This window comes from Mobula birostris, chromosome 29 (assembly GCF_030028105.1).
Source record: "Mobula birostris isolate sMobBir1 chromosome 29, sMobBir1.hap1, whole genome shotgun sequence".
NCBI classification, from domain to species: Eukaryota; Metazoa; Chordata; class Chondrichthyes; order Myliobatiformes; family Myliobatidae; genus Mobula; species Mobula birostris.
Window position 1 is genome coordinate 3,281,337 of NC_092398.1, and position 16,299 is coordinate 3,297,635.

General features: G+C 42.4%; 1 protein-coding gene across 12 annotated transcripts in view; it reads left to right on the forward strand.

Annotated features, from left to right (window-relative positions):
* The window catches only part of ahdc1 (AT hook, DNA binding motif, containing 1), a 302,888-nt gene that overhangs the window by 250,506 nt on the left and 36,083 nt on the right, over window positions 1–16,299 (forward strand). For all 12 annotated transcript variants that reach the window (XM_072246562.1, XM_072246569.1, XM_072246560.1 and 9 more), the window contains one exon: window positions 14,178–14,216. The gene's annotated coding sequence lies outside the window, so the exon portion shown is untranslated. The remainder of the gene's footprint in view (window positions 1–14,177; window positions 14,217–16,299) is intronic.

Here is a 16,299-nt window from a genome sequence, read left to right on the forward strand (position 1 = left end):
CTAATCGGAGAGACAAGAGTGACCTCCAGGACTGGAAATCAGAGCAACGCACAAAAATCACTGGAGGATCTCAGCAGGTCAGGCAGCATCTATAGAAAGGAATAAAGAGTCAACAATTCTGGCTGGGGCCCTTTGTGGGTCCTGATGAAATGCCGACTGTTTATTCCTTTCCATAGGTGCATAGGTGCTGCCTGGCCTTCTGAGTTTTTCCAGTTTTTTTTTGTGTGTGTGTGTATTTGCAGCATCTATAGCCTTCTGACTTTTCTCCTTCTTTTCCAGTCCTGATGAAGGGACTTGGCCCGAAACGTTGACTCTTTACTTTTTCCCATAGATGCTGACCGGCCTGCCGAGTTCCTCCAGCATTTTGTGTGTGTTGTTCTGGATCTCCAGCGTGTACAGACTGTTTTGTGTATCTGCAGAATCTCTTGTGTTTATATTTTAAAGGACTCTTTTTGATTCAATACCAATATCAGCTCATCTTGATCTTTTTCCAGTAAGCCCCTCCAACGCACACTTGGTAATGACTAGAATTCAGACCTTTGTTGATTCTTTGAGGCAGCTTCATCCACTTCATTCATTGCTAGACTTCAGTTGTCCTTGACTTCCCCAGCATTTTATGTCTCTGACTGAGGTCAACCAACTGTTAAAACAAGATGACAATGCTTCTGCCAAGGTTGCAGTCTGGAAAGATTCAGTATAACCATGGCAACCATCATTTCAGCATCCAGTTGTTCCACTGTTGATCCACAGAAGTTTGGAGAGATATTTAAATCTATTCAGAAGAATTAGATTCAGAATCAGGCTTATTTTCACTGACTTACTCTTCAATGGTGACGCAGTGACATCAGCACCAGACTCCGGAGCGAAGGTTCCCGAGTTCGAACTCAGTCGGGCCGCTCCCGGGCACACTTTCCATTTATGCGGGGTTGAGTGTCGAACTCGCAACTCGGCCTTGTAAAAAAAAAAGACTGCGCTGTGAGAAGGGCAAGGGGGACCACTCACAGAATCTTTCCTCCAAGACAACCACTTGAAAAGTGGTCGCTGAAACTCTGGCAGAGTATGGCACACAAAAAAAAACTCTTCAATGGCCACTTTATTAGGTACACCTAAACACCTGCTTGTTAATGCAAATATTTAATCAGCCAATCATGTGGCAGCAACTCAATGCATAAAAGCATGCAGACAGGGTCAAGAAGTTCAGTTGTTCTTCAAATCAAACATCAGAATGGGGAAGAAATGGGATCTAAGTGGGTTTGACTGTTAGTGCCAGATGGGGCAGTTTGAGTATTTCAGAAACTGCTGATCTTCTGGGATTTTTACACATAACGCCACAACCCTAACACACCAGGCAAGGTGGCTTGATTCCAAACAATTGGTTTATTGATCATTACAGAATGTCTCTTTGGTGCTTCCCACTCCCTCCCCTGTCCCTTCCCCTTTTTTCAATCATGATGCTCCCCTCTTTTCCCCCTTCCCACTCTCAGTCCACAAGAGAGACCCATATCAGAATCGGATTTATCAACACTCACATATGTCATGAAATTTGATTTTTTTTGCGGCAGCAGTACATTACTATAGTACTGTGCAAAAGTCTTAGGCACCCTAGTTATATGTGTCCCTGCACGTGCCTAAGACCTTTGCACAATACTGTACCTGTCTAAATTTCTCTTTGATGTTGAAATTGAACCTGCAACCACCACCTCTGCTAGCAGTTTGTTCCATACTTTCACCTCCTCATGTTCCCTTAAGCATTTCACTTTTTGCCCTTTTAACCTATGACCTCCAGTTCTAAACTCACCCAGCCTCGGTGGAAAAAGCCTGCTTGCATTTATCCTGTCTATAGCCCTCATAATTTAGAATTCCTCTATCCCTTATTTTCCAACACTGGTGAAAGAAGTCCAAACCAATGCAACTTTTCCCTATAACTCAGGTCCTCAAGTCCTGGCAATAATGATCAATAAAAACAGTGATGTATCTGTCAATATTGCTGTTGTATAACTTTGATAGGCAGTTCCTTACAACTCTATCATGATATTATCCAGTATTATTGTTCAATGATTCTCACAGATCATGTTTTCAGCTCTTTTTTTTGCCTCCTTAAAAGACTTCATCATGTTCTCAATCCACTTCGATCTTTTCTGCCAATCACACTCTCTCTTTGCTAAAAGCTTTGGGTGTACTCTTGTAAGGGAAACAAAAGTGCCATAAGTTGTGCAAGTTTCATGTAATCATGCTACCTCGACTCTGCAGAATATTTAATTATTCTGAAAATATATCATTCGTTTTTTAAAAATCTCTTTAATGCCTCAAAAGGTAATGTCATCCTCACCCTGATGAGGACCATCGGATGTGGCTGAATAAGGCTGGGTATGGAGCCCAGCAATGTGGGCACCAAGTACCACCATGTTCAGAGGTTATATCTGTCCCTGGTGTTGCAATGGTGCCATACTACTTGTCCTTTGTGAGATAGTAGCTCAACTCTTTGTGGACTGTGAGTTTGCGAAGAGGGAAGAGGCTTTGTCACAGTTCATCCTGAGCAGCAGCGTGACAGAGGACTCTCTGATCTACGGGCTGTTCCCAGGGACGCACACCAAGACCGATGTCAAGAGCTGTTGGCAGATCATCAACTCGGTGAAAGACGTCCTTTGGTCTACCCAGGACCTGTTGGTCTGCCAGCACGTCGGGATGTCCGTGGAGGAATGCTGCCGGCTGGCACAGGAGGACGTGCTGAGCTTGGTGCAGTCAGGTGGGGAAGGACCACAGTGTTGGGTTCTTCTACTGGAGAGGGAGAGGCTGGGTTGGATGAGGAAGCCTCTCACTTATTGTAATAGTGGCTCACCCCGGGGGACCTCATGAGTGGCAACTGTCCTATGGTTAAGGAATGTACTAGAACACTATTGAAAGCATTGACTCTAAATGTAGCATAGCAGATAGCACATTGCTTTACAGTACAGGCGAATCGAGTTCAATTCCTGCCACTGCTTGTGGGTTTCCTCCAGGTGCTTCAGTTCTTCCCGCAGTCTAAAGATGTACTGGTTGATGCGTCAAATGGTCATTGTAAATTGTCCTGGGATTAGGCTAGAGTTAAATTGCGAGATTGTTGGAGAACATGGCATGAAGTGCTGGAAGGTCCTATTCCTTACTGCATCTCAATCAATCAATCAGTCAATAAATACATGTAAGAATGAAAAGGCATTTCATGTTTACTCTTGTAAAATTTTTTAATATAAAGACCAAAAGACATAGGAACAGAATTAGGCCATTCAGCCCATTAAATCTGTTCCATCATTCAATCATGGCTGATTTATTATCCCTCTCCACCCTATTCTCTGCCTTCTCCCCGTAACCATTACACCTTACTAATCAAGAACCTATCAATCTCTGTTTTAAATAACCCAATGACTTTGCATCCATAGCCAACTACGGAAGTCAGGCTAACTGGCCCATAATTTCCTGTCTTTTCCCCCCCACATTTGCAATTTTCCAATCCTCTAGAAGCTTTCTAGAATCTAGTGATGGAGTACCTGTTGACACAAGACAAGATAGTACAAAGTCGGTGTGGTTTCCTCTAGGGAAAATCCTGCCTGACAAACCTGTTGGAATTCTTTGAGGAGGTTACAAGTAGGAGAGATAAAGGGGATGCAGAGGATGTTGTATATTTGGACTTTCAGAAGGCCTTTGACAAGGTGCCACACATGAGGCTGCTTACCAATTTAAGAGCCCATGATATTACAGGAAAGTTACTAACATGGTTAAAGTATTGGCTGATTGGTAGGAGGCAATGAGTGAGAATAAAAGGATCCTTTTCTGGTTGGCTGCAAGTGACTAGTAGTGTTCCTCCAGGGTCGGTGTTGGGACCGCTTCTTTTTATGCTGTATATAAATGATTTAGATGATGGAATAGATGGCTTTATTGCCAGGTTTGCAGATGATATAAAGATTGGTGGAGGGGCAGGTAGTGTTGAGGAAAGAGGTAGGATTCAGAAGGACGTAGACAGATTAGGAGAATGAGTAATAAAGTAGCAAATGAAATACTACTTTAAATGCATGGTCATGAACTTTGGTAGTAGAAGTAAATGTGCGGACTATTTTCTAAACAGGGAGAAAATCCAGGAATCTAATATGCGGAGAGACTTGGGAGTCCTTGTGCAGATCATCCTAAAGGTTAACTTGCAGGTTGAGTCGGTGGTGAGGAAGGCAAATGCTATGTTAGCATTCATTTCAAGAGGTCTGGAATACAAGGGCAAGGATGTATTGCTGAGGTTTTGTAAGGCACTGGTGAGGCCTCACTTTGAGTATTGTGAACAGTTTTGGGCCTCTCATCTTAGAAAAGATGTGTTGGCATTGGAGAGGGTCCAGAGGAGCTAAACAAGGATGATTCCAGGAATAAAAAGGTTATCATACGAGGAACGTTTGATGGCTCTGTGTTTATACTCGCTGGAATTCAGAAGGATGAGGGGAGATCTCATTGAAACCTTTCGAATGTTGAAAGGCCTAGACAGAGTAGATGTGGAAAGGATGTTCCCCATGGTGGGAGAGTCTAGGACAAGACGGCACAGCCTCAGGATAGAGGGGCGTCCATTTAAAACATGCAGAGAAATTTCTTTAGCCAAAGGGTGGTGAATTTGTGGAATTTGTTGCCACATGCACCTGTGGAGGTCAGGTCATTGGGTGTATTTAAGGCAGAGATTGATAGGTTCTTGATTGGACATGGTATCAAAGGTTACGGGGAGAAGGCCGGGAACTGGGGTTGAGCAGGAGATAGAAAAAAAGGATCAGCCATGACTGAATGGCAGAGCAGACTCGATGGGCCAGATGGCCTAATTCTGCTCCTGTGTCTTATGGTCTTATGATTCTTGAAAGATTATAAATAAAGTTTATGTTCATAAAAAAAAAACAAATCCAGCACTCTGCTCTGGCCCAGTGCCTCTGTTGCAGGGTTTTCCAACTTGGGGGTCCATAGACGCCTTACTTAATGGTATCGGTCCATGGCATAAAAGTTGTTTGAGGACCTGGGGTCCCATTCCAGAGACATCTCAGCCAAGAAGTTCAGGCTGATAATCCAGTGCAGAAAATCCTACACAACCCGTGCTGTGGTTTTTTGGATAGGACATTGAAGCAAGGCGGTGTTCCTTTTCTCAGATAAGAGATCCCATTGAGCAATGTCTAAGAGCAAGAGCCTGGCTAATACCTCCTCCTCAGCCGAAATAATTAAAATAATTCTGATGAAAAGTCTCAGACATGAGTTGTTAACAGCTTCTCTTTCCACAGATGCTGCCTGAGCTAGTGTGCCGGGCATTTTCTGCCATTATTTCATTAAAACTGATGATCTGATCACCCTGCTTTGGGAAGGATGTTATTGAACTAGAACAATTTACAAGAGCACAAAAGATTTTGCAGATGCTGGAAATCCAGAGCAAAACAAACATGCATGCACACGCACACGTGCACGTGCACACACACAAAATGCTGGAGGAACTCATGAGGTCAGGCAGCATCTATGGAGGGGAATAAACAGTTTACATTTTGGGCTGAGATTCTTCATCAGGACTGGAAAGGAAGGGGGGGGAGAAGCTAGAACAAGAAGGCAGGGGGGGTGAGGAGTAATGAGTACAAGGGGGCAGGTGATAGGTGAAGCCAGGAGAGCGGGTCAGTGATGGGTGGAGGAAGGGTGTGAAATGAGATGGGAGGGGATAGGTGGAAGTGGTAAACGGCTGAAAACAAAGGAATCTGATAGGAGAGGAGAGTGTGCAGTTAGAACAACTCTGATATAAAGTTGCAGAAATGAGCTGTTAACTATTCCTCTTTCTGCAAGTGCTGCCTGATTTGGTGTGTCAGGAAATTTCTGCCATTATTTCATTAGATAACGAAATTATGGCAGAAAATTCTCTGAAAAGGCAGCATAGTGGTTAGCACAATGCTTTGCTGTACCAGTGACTTGGGTTCAAGTCCCAACACTGCCTGTAAGGAGTTTGTACGTTCTGCCCGTGACCCCATGGATTTCCTCCGGGTGCTCCGATGTCCTTCCACAGTCCAAGGACGTACCAGTTGGTAGGTGAATTGGTCATTGTAGATTGTCCTGTGATTAGGCTAGGGTTAAATTGGGAAATTGCTGGGTGGCGTGGCTCGAAGGGCCGGGAGGGCCTAATCCCCGCTGTATCTCAGTAAGTAAAAAAATAAAAAAGGGATTATCTATACATCCTTGAAAAGATGTTATTAATGTAGAAAGATTTACAAGGATGTTGCCAGAACTTAAGGAACTGAGTTAGTCATAGTCATAGTCATACTTTATTGATCCCAGGGGAAAATTGGTTTTCGTTACAGTTGCACCATAAATAATAAATAGTCATAGAACCACAAATAGTTATAGGGAGAGGTTGGACCGACAAGGACGTCATTCTTTGGGGCATAGGAGACTGAGTCATGATCCTATGGAGGTGACTGAAACCATAAGGGAAATAGATAGCGTGAATGCTCTCAGTCTTTTTCCAGAGTTGGGGAATCAAGAACCAGAAGGCACAGGTTTAAGGTGAGAGGGAAAGGATTTAATAGGAGTTGGAGGAATTATGTTTTTTTTACAAGTCGTAAACAGTGACATTTATGTACATAGGACATAGAACAATACAGCACAGGAACAATGTTGTGCTGAACCAGCTAAAAAGTAAATCTAAAAATCTCTAAAACCAAATCCCTCCTACCTACACTATGTCTATATCCCCTCCCCCCCCACCATCTACCTCATATTCATCTAAACATCTCTTAAAAGCCTCTAATTTATTTGCCTCTACCATACCAGGCAGCATTTTCCAGGTATCCACCAGTCTCTGAGTTAAAATCTTACCCCTCACATCCTCCTTGAACCTGCCCCCTCTCACCTTCAATGCATGCCCTCTGGTATTAGACATTCCTACCCTGGGAAAAAGACCCTCCCTCTCTACTCCATCTATGCCTCTCAGAATCTTGTAAACCTCTATCAGGTAGTTGGGTTGAGTTGTTCTCCGATCTTGGAAATGTTTTGTCACCATGCAAGGAGACACCAACAGTGCGCTGTCGATTGTGATGTGTCCTCCAAATGCTTGGCCTTTCTATACTTATCAATCAGCTGATTGATTGTCATTCTGGAAACTCAGTTGTGATGTGGGGGAGAAACACATCTTCTGAATTATCTCTATCAGATCTCCCCTCAGCCTCTGCCATTCCAGAGAAAACAACCTAAGTTTATCCAGCCTCTCATGAGAGCACATCCCCTCTAAACCAGGCAGCATTCTGATAAACCATTTCTGCAACCCTCTCCAAACACTCAACGTTCTTCCTATAGTAAGGCAATCAGAACTGTAGGCAATACTCCAGATTTGGCCTAACCAGAGTTTTATAAAGTTACAACAAAACCCCTTGACTTTTGCACTCAATGCCTCAACCCATAAAAGTAAGCATTCCATAAGCCTTCTTAACCATCCTGCCAGGGATCCCAAGATCTCTCTGCTCAGCAGCACTGTTATAGGTCTTGTCCTTAACAGTGTATTGTCTCCTTGCATTTGCCCTATCAAGGTGCAGCACCTCACACTTATCTGGGTTAATCTCCATCTACCATTTCTCTGCCTATATCTACAACTGATCTATATCACACTGTATCTGTCTTCAACACTATCCACAACTCCACCAATTTTGGTATCATCCGCAAACTTACTAACCCACCCATCTACATCCTTCCTCCAGTGAATTTACTTTGAATTTGAACTATTTTTCACACAAAGGGTGATATGTGTATGGAATGAGCTGTTAGAGGAGTGGCCGAGGCTGATACAAAACTATTTTTAAAAGATAGTTGGACAGGTGTATGGATATGAAATGTTGAGAAGGTTATGGGCCAAATGCTGGTATTGGTGTACTACATGGACATCTAGGTTGGCATGGAGCGATAGGGCAATCAGGAGGTGCAGAAGCCTGAAGACACACACTCAACGATTCAGGAACTGCTTCTTCCCCTCTGTCACCCAATTTCTGAATGGATGTTGAACACTACCTCAATATGTTTTTTTCCTATTTTTGCACTACTTATTTAACTTAACTATTATATATATATTTACTGTAATTCACATTTTTCCTATATATTATCATATTTTACATTGTACTGCTGCCACAAAGTTAAAAAAAATTTCATGATATATGCCGGTGATGGTAAACCTGATTCTAAGGGTCTGTTTCCTTACTGTGTGACTACATGACTCTGTGTTCAAGTTCAATTTTATTGTCATCTGACTGTACATATGACATGGTCAAGTGAAACAACATTCCTCTGGACCATGGTGCACCCACACAACATATATCACACACAGCACAAAAAACAAAATATCACCGCAAATAACCTACTAAAATATGCTAAATGTCAAGCTTCTGCAATGTATTTTATTGGTTAATTTATTTGTGGTAATATTACTTTATGTGTGATCTATATGCCTGGAGGAACCTTGTTTCAATGGACGTTGGTTGAATGACAATAAGCTTGAACTTGAAAGTTGCAATGTTCTGTCAATCACAATAACTGCACTTCTCAAAACAGAATAGTAACAACAATTTTAATGCTGTGAAGCCTCCTATTGTGATTTGTGGACATCATTGCACAAAATGATGCATGTGGGGAGACCGATGTGCCAAGGTGTTTGGCTTTGAAAAGCATTCTAAAGTTACATTTGAAAGGCTTAGATCAAGGGTTCGCAACCTGAGGTCCATCTACCCCTTGCGTAATAGTATTGGTCCGTGGCATAAAAAAGATTGGGAGCCACTGGCCTAGATAGAGTAGGCGAGGAGAGGATGTTTCCTACGGTGGGAGAGTCTAGGACCAGAGGGCACAGCCTCAGAATACAGAGATGTACGTTTAGAAATGAAGAGGAGTTTCTTAAGTCGGAGAGTGATGAATCTGTGGAATTCATGGCCACAGGTGGCTGTGGAGGCCAGGTCATTGGGTGTATTTAAAGTGGAGGTTGATAGATACTTAATTGCTGTGCCCTCTGGTCCTAGACTCCCCAGCTATAGGAAACATCTGCTCCACATCTACTCTATCTAGGTCTTTCAGTATTCCATAAGTTTCAATGAGAATCTCTCTCTCCCCCTCCCCCATTCTTCTAAGCTCCAGTGAGTACAGGCCCAGAACCATCAAACAGTCTTCATATTTCTAGTTATCATGGGTAGAAGACCCAGATGGGCAGGAATAGGACCCAATAGGTTCCCGAAGTCCATAAGATATAGGAGTAGAGTTGGGCCACTTGGCCCATCATGGCCGATCCATTTTCCCTCTCAGTCCCAACTCCTGACTTCTCCCCGTATCCCTTCATGCCTTGACTAATCAAGAGCCTATCAACCTCGGTCTTAAATATACCCAATCACTTGGCCTCCACAACCACCTAGGTCAACAAATTCCACAATTCACTGCTCTCTGGCTAAAGAAATTCCTCCTCAGCTCCAATCTAAAAGGATGCCCCTCTATTCTGAGGCTGTGTCCTCTGATCTTAGATTCCCCCACCATAGGAAACATCCTCTCCACATCCACTCTATCAAGGCCTTTTAACATTCAATAGGTTCCAAATAGTCCAAAGGAGTATTTGTTTCAATTTTATCATTATAGCCTCTCAGATAACCTTAGCCACTTCCTTCAAGTAAGGTCAAAAGTCATAGGATTGTTCCAGCTCTGAGGTCATGCTGGCTTCAAGAAAAACAATCCAGTTATTCCCATTCCAATCCTGTCAATCCCATCGGCTCCTGGAAGAACAATCCCTTCAATACCATTCCCTGGCTCTTTCCCCAGTCCCTAGTGAATCATTCAGTTTCATAGAACATAGAACACAGTACAGACCCTTTGGCCCTTGCTGTTATGCTGACCTTTTATCTACTAAAATCAATCTAACCCTTCCCTCCCATATATACCTCTATTTATTTATCATCCATTTCGTACTTAGCATCCCTAATGGATCCATCTGTACCACCAACCCTGGCAGATGTCGCACGCACTCACCTCCAGTCTCCTTAAAATTAAGCCCTCTGGTTTTAACCATTTCCACCCTAGGAAAAAGTCTTTGGCTATCCACTCAATCCCCTAATCTCCAGAGCTTGAATCTCCTTATCATTCCAAATAGATTCAACCCAGTAGTGGGAATCACACTCACACTAACAGCTTTATATCCTGGAATGTAAAAGTAAGGATGTAATGCAGAGGCTTTATAAGGCATTGGTCAGACCACACTTGGAATATTGTGAGCAGTTTTGTGACCCTTATCTAAAAAAGAAGGTGGCAGGGTGGAGATACGTCTCTACCAAAGGAGGTACAGGGTGATTTTTCTCTCCGCCAGCCTGCAGGTCACTCTTGGGCAAGGTATAGCACTCGTTTAACCTCCCCCTCCCGCCCCCCAAAATCAATGTCACATGAAGCTATGGGAGCAGCTGGTGCATATCACAAGTCCTGCTTATGCGACCACTGACGCCAGGCAGACAATCTCTGAAGAGTATTGATAATGGTTGGGGTCACCCATCTTGTAAAGACACTACCCGGAAGAAGGCAATGACAAAATTTGAACTGTCATGGTCATGGAGGCCATGATTTCCTTTGTCATACAACATGACACATAATGATGATGATCTAAGAGTCATCCCAGTTCCTTCAAGATGTTCCTTTAGAATGGAGATAAGATATTTCTTTAGCCAGAGTATAATGAATTTGTAGAATTCATTGTCATAGACAGCTCTGGAGGCCAAGTCATTGGGTATATTTAAAGTAGAGTTTGAAAGGCTCCTGATTAGTCAGAGCACCAAAGCAAGCAGGAGAATGGGGTTGAGAGGGAAAATAAATCAGCTCTGATGGAATGGCAGAGCAGACTCGATGGGCTGAAAGGCCTAATTCTGCTCCTTTGTTTTATGGTCTAAGTCTATATGTGGTGAAATACTGCATATTACTTTTCAACCACACTGTTAGTGCTCAGACTTATCATAACAGAATTTGAAAGCGTACAAAGAAAATTTACAAGACGGGAGTTGTAGGGAAAAGTTGAATAGGTTAAGACTTTGCTCCTTGGAGCATAGAAGATTGAGGGGAGATTTGAAAGAGGTTTTCAAAACTATGAGGGGTATAGATAGAGTAAATGCAAGCAGACTTTTTCCACTGAGGTAGGGTGAGACTAGAACTAGAGCTCATAGGTTAAGGATGAAAGGTGAAATGTTTAAGGGAAACATAAGGATGGTGAGAACGTGGAATGATCAGGCAGCGAAAATGGTGGATGCGGGTCAATTTCAACAATTAAGGGAAGTTTGGATTGGTATGTGGGTGGAAGAGGTCCAATCACAAACAACAGAAAATCTGCAGTTGCTGGAAATCCGGGCAACATACACAAAATGCTGGCGGAACTCAGCAGGCCAGGCAGCATCTTTGGAAAAGAATACAGTCCACATCTCAAGCCGAGACCCGTCATCGAGACGTCTTGGCCTGAAACGTCGACTGTATTCCTTTCCAAAGAAGCAGCCTGGCCTGCTGAGTTCCTCCAGCATTTTGTGTGTGTTGCTCAGTGTAAAAAAGTCTGCTTGCACTTACCCTATGTATACCCCTCATAATTTTGTTTACGTCTATCAAATCTCCTCTCAACCTTCTACTTTCCAAGGAATAAAGTCCGAACCTATTTAATCTTTCCATGTAACTCAGGTCCTCCCGACCCGGCAACAGCCTTGTTTACATCGTCTGCCTCAATCTAAGTCATTGGGTTCTGCTGACTTTAATGAGCTGAACTTTCATAATGGAATCGAACGTGTTCTTAGCCCAATGATTTAATGTTGAATCTCCATTGCCTCTAATGGAGACTACAGAGATTGTAGATATTGGATATGGAGATATAGATTCAAGATCGTTTGTTGTCATTCTTTAGTGCATGCCTATAAAGGAGGAGGAAATGATTGTAACTCTGGCTCTGATGCTGTATAAACAAACACAAAAAACACAATAAATATGAACATAAGAGCGATCTTATAAAACACTGTATAAGGAACTCACAGTGGAGGAACTCAGCAGGTCTGGCAGCATCTATTAAAATGAATAAACAGTCGATGTTTCAGGCTGAGATCCTTTTTCAGGAGTGGAAAGGAAGGGGGAAGATGCCAGAATAAAATGGTGGAAAGGAAGGGGAGGAAGATAGCTGGAAGGTGATAGGTGAAGCCAGGTTGGTGGGAAAGGTCAAGGGGTGGAAAGGAGGGAATCTGATAGGAAAGGAGAGTGGACTATAGGAAAAAGAGGAGGAGGAGGGGACCCAGGAGGAGGTGATAGGAAGGTGAGGAGAAGGGGTAGGGAATAGAAGATGAGAGGAGGAAGAGGGATTTTTTTTTACCAGAAGAAGAAATCGATATACATCCCATCAGGTTGGAGGCTACCCAGATAGAATATAAGATGCTGCTCCTCTACCTTAAGGGTGCCCTCATCTTGGCATAAGAGGAGGCCATGGACTGACATGTTGGAATGGGAATGGGAATTAAAAATGCTTGGTCATCAGGAAGTTCTGCATTTGGCAAATGGAGTGGAGGTGCTTGGATGAAGTGGCCCCCAATTTGCAACGGGTCTCACCAATGTAGAGGAGGCCACATTGGTAGCACCGGACACGATAGACGACCCCAGCAGATTCGCAGGTGAAGTGTTGCCTCACCTGGAAGGATTGTTTGGGGCCCTGAATGAAGGTGAGGAAGGAGGTGAATGAGCAGGTGTAGCACTTTAGCTGCTTGCGGGGATAAACTGATGGTATGACCATAAAGTGATGTGTATGTAGTGGTAGTGGGGGAGATCTAATTGAAATCCTAAAGCTGTGGCTGTTCCCCGTAGATACTGCCCGACTCACTGAGTTCCTCCAGTTCTAGTGTCTGTTACCCTGATGTAGTTAATGCAGAAGTCCAATACAGTTAAATCTGCATTCTGATTTGTGCATCTTTATGAGATTTTAAACTATTTACGTATTAAAGCGGTCCATCATATGTGTTACTTTTCATCCCTAGGAATTGTCTTACCTCACAGATGTGCTCTTAAAACTTCCTTTCTTTGTCCGGTTTATCTTCAAGTAATTGTCTTGTGTTTGGGCACCAAATTGTTGGATCTCTGTTTATTTTCTGATCCTTTGGGTTCTTCCAGGAGTCAAGAATGGCGAGCAGTCTTAATTTTTAACGATTATTTATCTTAAAGTACAAGCAGATATTTGAAACTACGTAGGGAGCTAAGAAGCAAAGGTGACCAGGAGAATTGACAGCACTTCTCAAAAATCAAGCACTTTTATAAACAAGATAAGAGAAATTCCTTAGATAAACTAAACCAATTACTGGTTGCACAATTACATCATGTGGGCAATGTGCTGATACTTAGCCAATGAAAAATGAGAAAGGTGATAAACTTAGTTAAACTGCTATACTGCTTTCTGCCAGTGAGTGGGGATGAACCACCACATACTGTGAAAAATACAAAGATTCAATGAACACTTATTATCAAGGTATGTATAAATTATACAACCTTGAGATTTGTCTGCTTACAGACCGCCACAAAACAAGAAATCCGAAAATACCAATTTTAAAAAGTAAAGACCAACACCCAATACACAGAGAAAAAGAAAAAAACACAAATCATGCAAACAATAGAAGCGAGCAACAGCGTTCCAAACCAAGTTGAGTCCTTAGTCCCGAATCCCTGGAACAGCTCGGAGTAGGCCCAAAACCTCTGTCTCAGTTCATCATAGATGCGGGGCAAATCACAGCAGCCGACACGAACCACAGCAGCCGGGGCAGTCCCACAGCCTCAGCCCCACTGAGGGAGGAGTGAGCATCGCGGAGAGCGAGTGAAAATACATGAGTTTGTTAATAAAGTACAAATTATGATTAAACTACAACTTTAGTAAAAGTACAAATGATTCAGCTACAACTTTAGTCTTACATTAACTCATCTAACAGTGGTTTCCAACAGGGAAATCTAATCGAAATCCTAATGCAGTGTTTCTCCCCCGTAGATACTGCTCGACTCACTGAGTTATCTCCTGTTCTAGTGTCTGTTACCCTGATGCAGTTGATCCAAAGTCCAATACAGTTAAATCTGCATTCTGATCTGTGCATCTTTATGAGATTTTAAAACTATTTCTGTATTAACGCTGTCCATTATATGTTATTTTTCATTCCCAGGAATGTACTGAAGATAGAGGAGCAATGTCACAATTAAAGGTAAGGTTATTCCCATTTTTCTATGCAAGTCTTTTGAGTCAATGTTAATTTCCCAGTGCCACATTTGGGGGTGGGGGGGGTGTTGTTTCTTAACATTGTTAAATAAATTGACACTCTTTGATTGTAATATGTCTAATGATTTTAAATTGCAATTTGGACCTCCATACAAAACGTTAAAAAATTGGCAAATTATGATACAACAAACAATTTATGCTATTTTCTTTCATTTTAAGTTACCTGATTCCTAGGAGTATCTTTAAAATAACTTCCAATTCAACAAGAAAAACTTCATACAGTATACCAGCTTCCAAGTACTCAACTCTCAATACTTTGTATCGACCTTGCTAATGAAAATTTTTCATAAGTTAACCTGATTATTAAGCAGCGTTAGTTTGATTTGAGTGAGTTTATTTGATTTACCATTTCAGTGATTCTGAAATCAATGCTGACGTTGATGAGAAGCATTTGAAACCAAAATGCAATTTCACTTCGGATAGGGAAAGGTGGGATAGCTGATTGGGCTTGCGCAGAGAGCCAGCAGAGAAGTTGTTCATCTAAGAACGAACGATACTTCATGTGAAGGAGGAATTAATTTTTTTAAAGAAAACAAGCATATTCCAAACACTAATGATCCAATCTGCACATGCTCATAGATTTTACTCTGCTCATTCCAGTTAAACATTTTTAATTTTGATTTCATGCAAGCCATCTAGCAAAAACATTAGGTCCAGGTTATCAGGGGTATATGGACCCTTGCTCCAGAGGGTCTGTAATTATTCCTTTTAATGAGTTCAATCAGCAGTTCCAATTCGCCCAGTAACTTGTGTGACAGCTATTCGCAAGCTCAACAGATTGGGCAAGCCCGTTCCAAACGCCTGCAGCCAAGGTTTATTCTTCTGTAAATTGTGTATTAATACAGTGAGATACACCCCCATTTTCCTTATAAGCATCATTTAGACTCCGTTTAATAGAGATTTAAGACCCCAGTAAATAGGGACCTGGTGTAGTGCTGATCCAGTCCATACTAGAAGGGCTGAATGGTAGACATTCATCCTCTGTTGTATGTGCCTCATCTTCTGGACTGGGGTGAAGTCAATACAGCCAAATTCTGAGCGCTCCATTTGACAGGCATTGCAGGGAAGGATGAATCTCTTCCTTCTGCGTCTTTTTTCACAGCCTGGTTCAGTGTTGGCTATGGTAAGAATATCTGACTGATTTTTATATTTATTTATTTATTAACATACAGCATGGAGTAGGCCCCTCTATCCCCTCAAGTCGCACCACCCAGCAACCCCTTGACTTAAACCCAACCTAATCACGGGACCATATGCAATGAGCATTTAACCTACCAACCAGCACATCTTTGGGACTGTGGGAGGAAACCGGAGCACCCGGAGGAAACCCACGCAGTCATAAGGAGAACGTACAAATTTCTTACAGGCAGTGGCAGGAATTGAACCGGGATCACCTGTGCTATGAAGTGCTGTGCTAACCACTACACCACCATGCTGCCCCCAAACTTCTGGTTAAAGGAAACTTTAACACTTCCATCTTTGGAAGTGTTAAAATTTCCTTAAACCAAAAGTTTGGGGGGAGTGTCAGTCAGATATTTTTATCATAATCCACTAATGTCTAAAACTATGTGTGAACAGAGGCTGGATTCCTCTCAACACCAATTGATACATTATACACACTTCTGCGTAAGAGCAGGGCTATTAGAACAGGGCTGTGGTTCCACCCATGCTTGAATATTTGTCTAAGTAAACACTGAGGAATAAAACATCCCATTTTGACATTCAGACAATCTCACATTATTAGCTACTGCTTTCAGGAGAGGGAAAGAAAACCTGAAGGTGAGGGAAGCAAAGTCTTTAACTACTTTCACAACTAACCCCCTTTATTTGCTTGACACGCCACCCAAACTTCGCCCTGACTGAATGGCCCAGAAACGGAAAGTGTGAAAAGGTTCCAGTATTTGAGTATCCTTACTGCTGTTTTCAGTAGCAATGATCAAATTGTGTTACACTTCATCCTTAAATTTGAACTGTGCCTGTAATATGTAGCAGCCCAAGGAGATCAGATA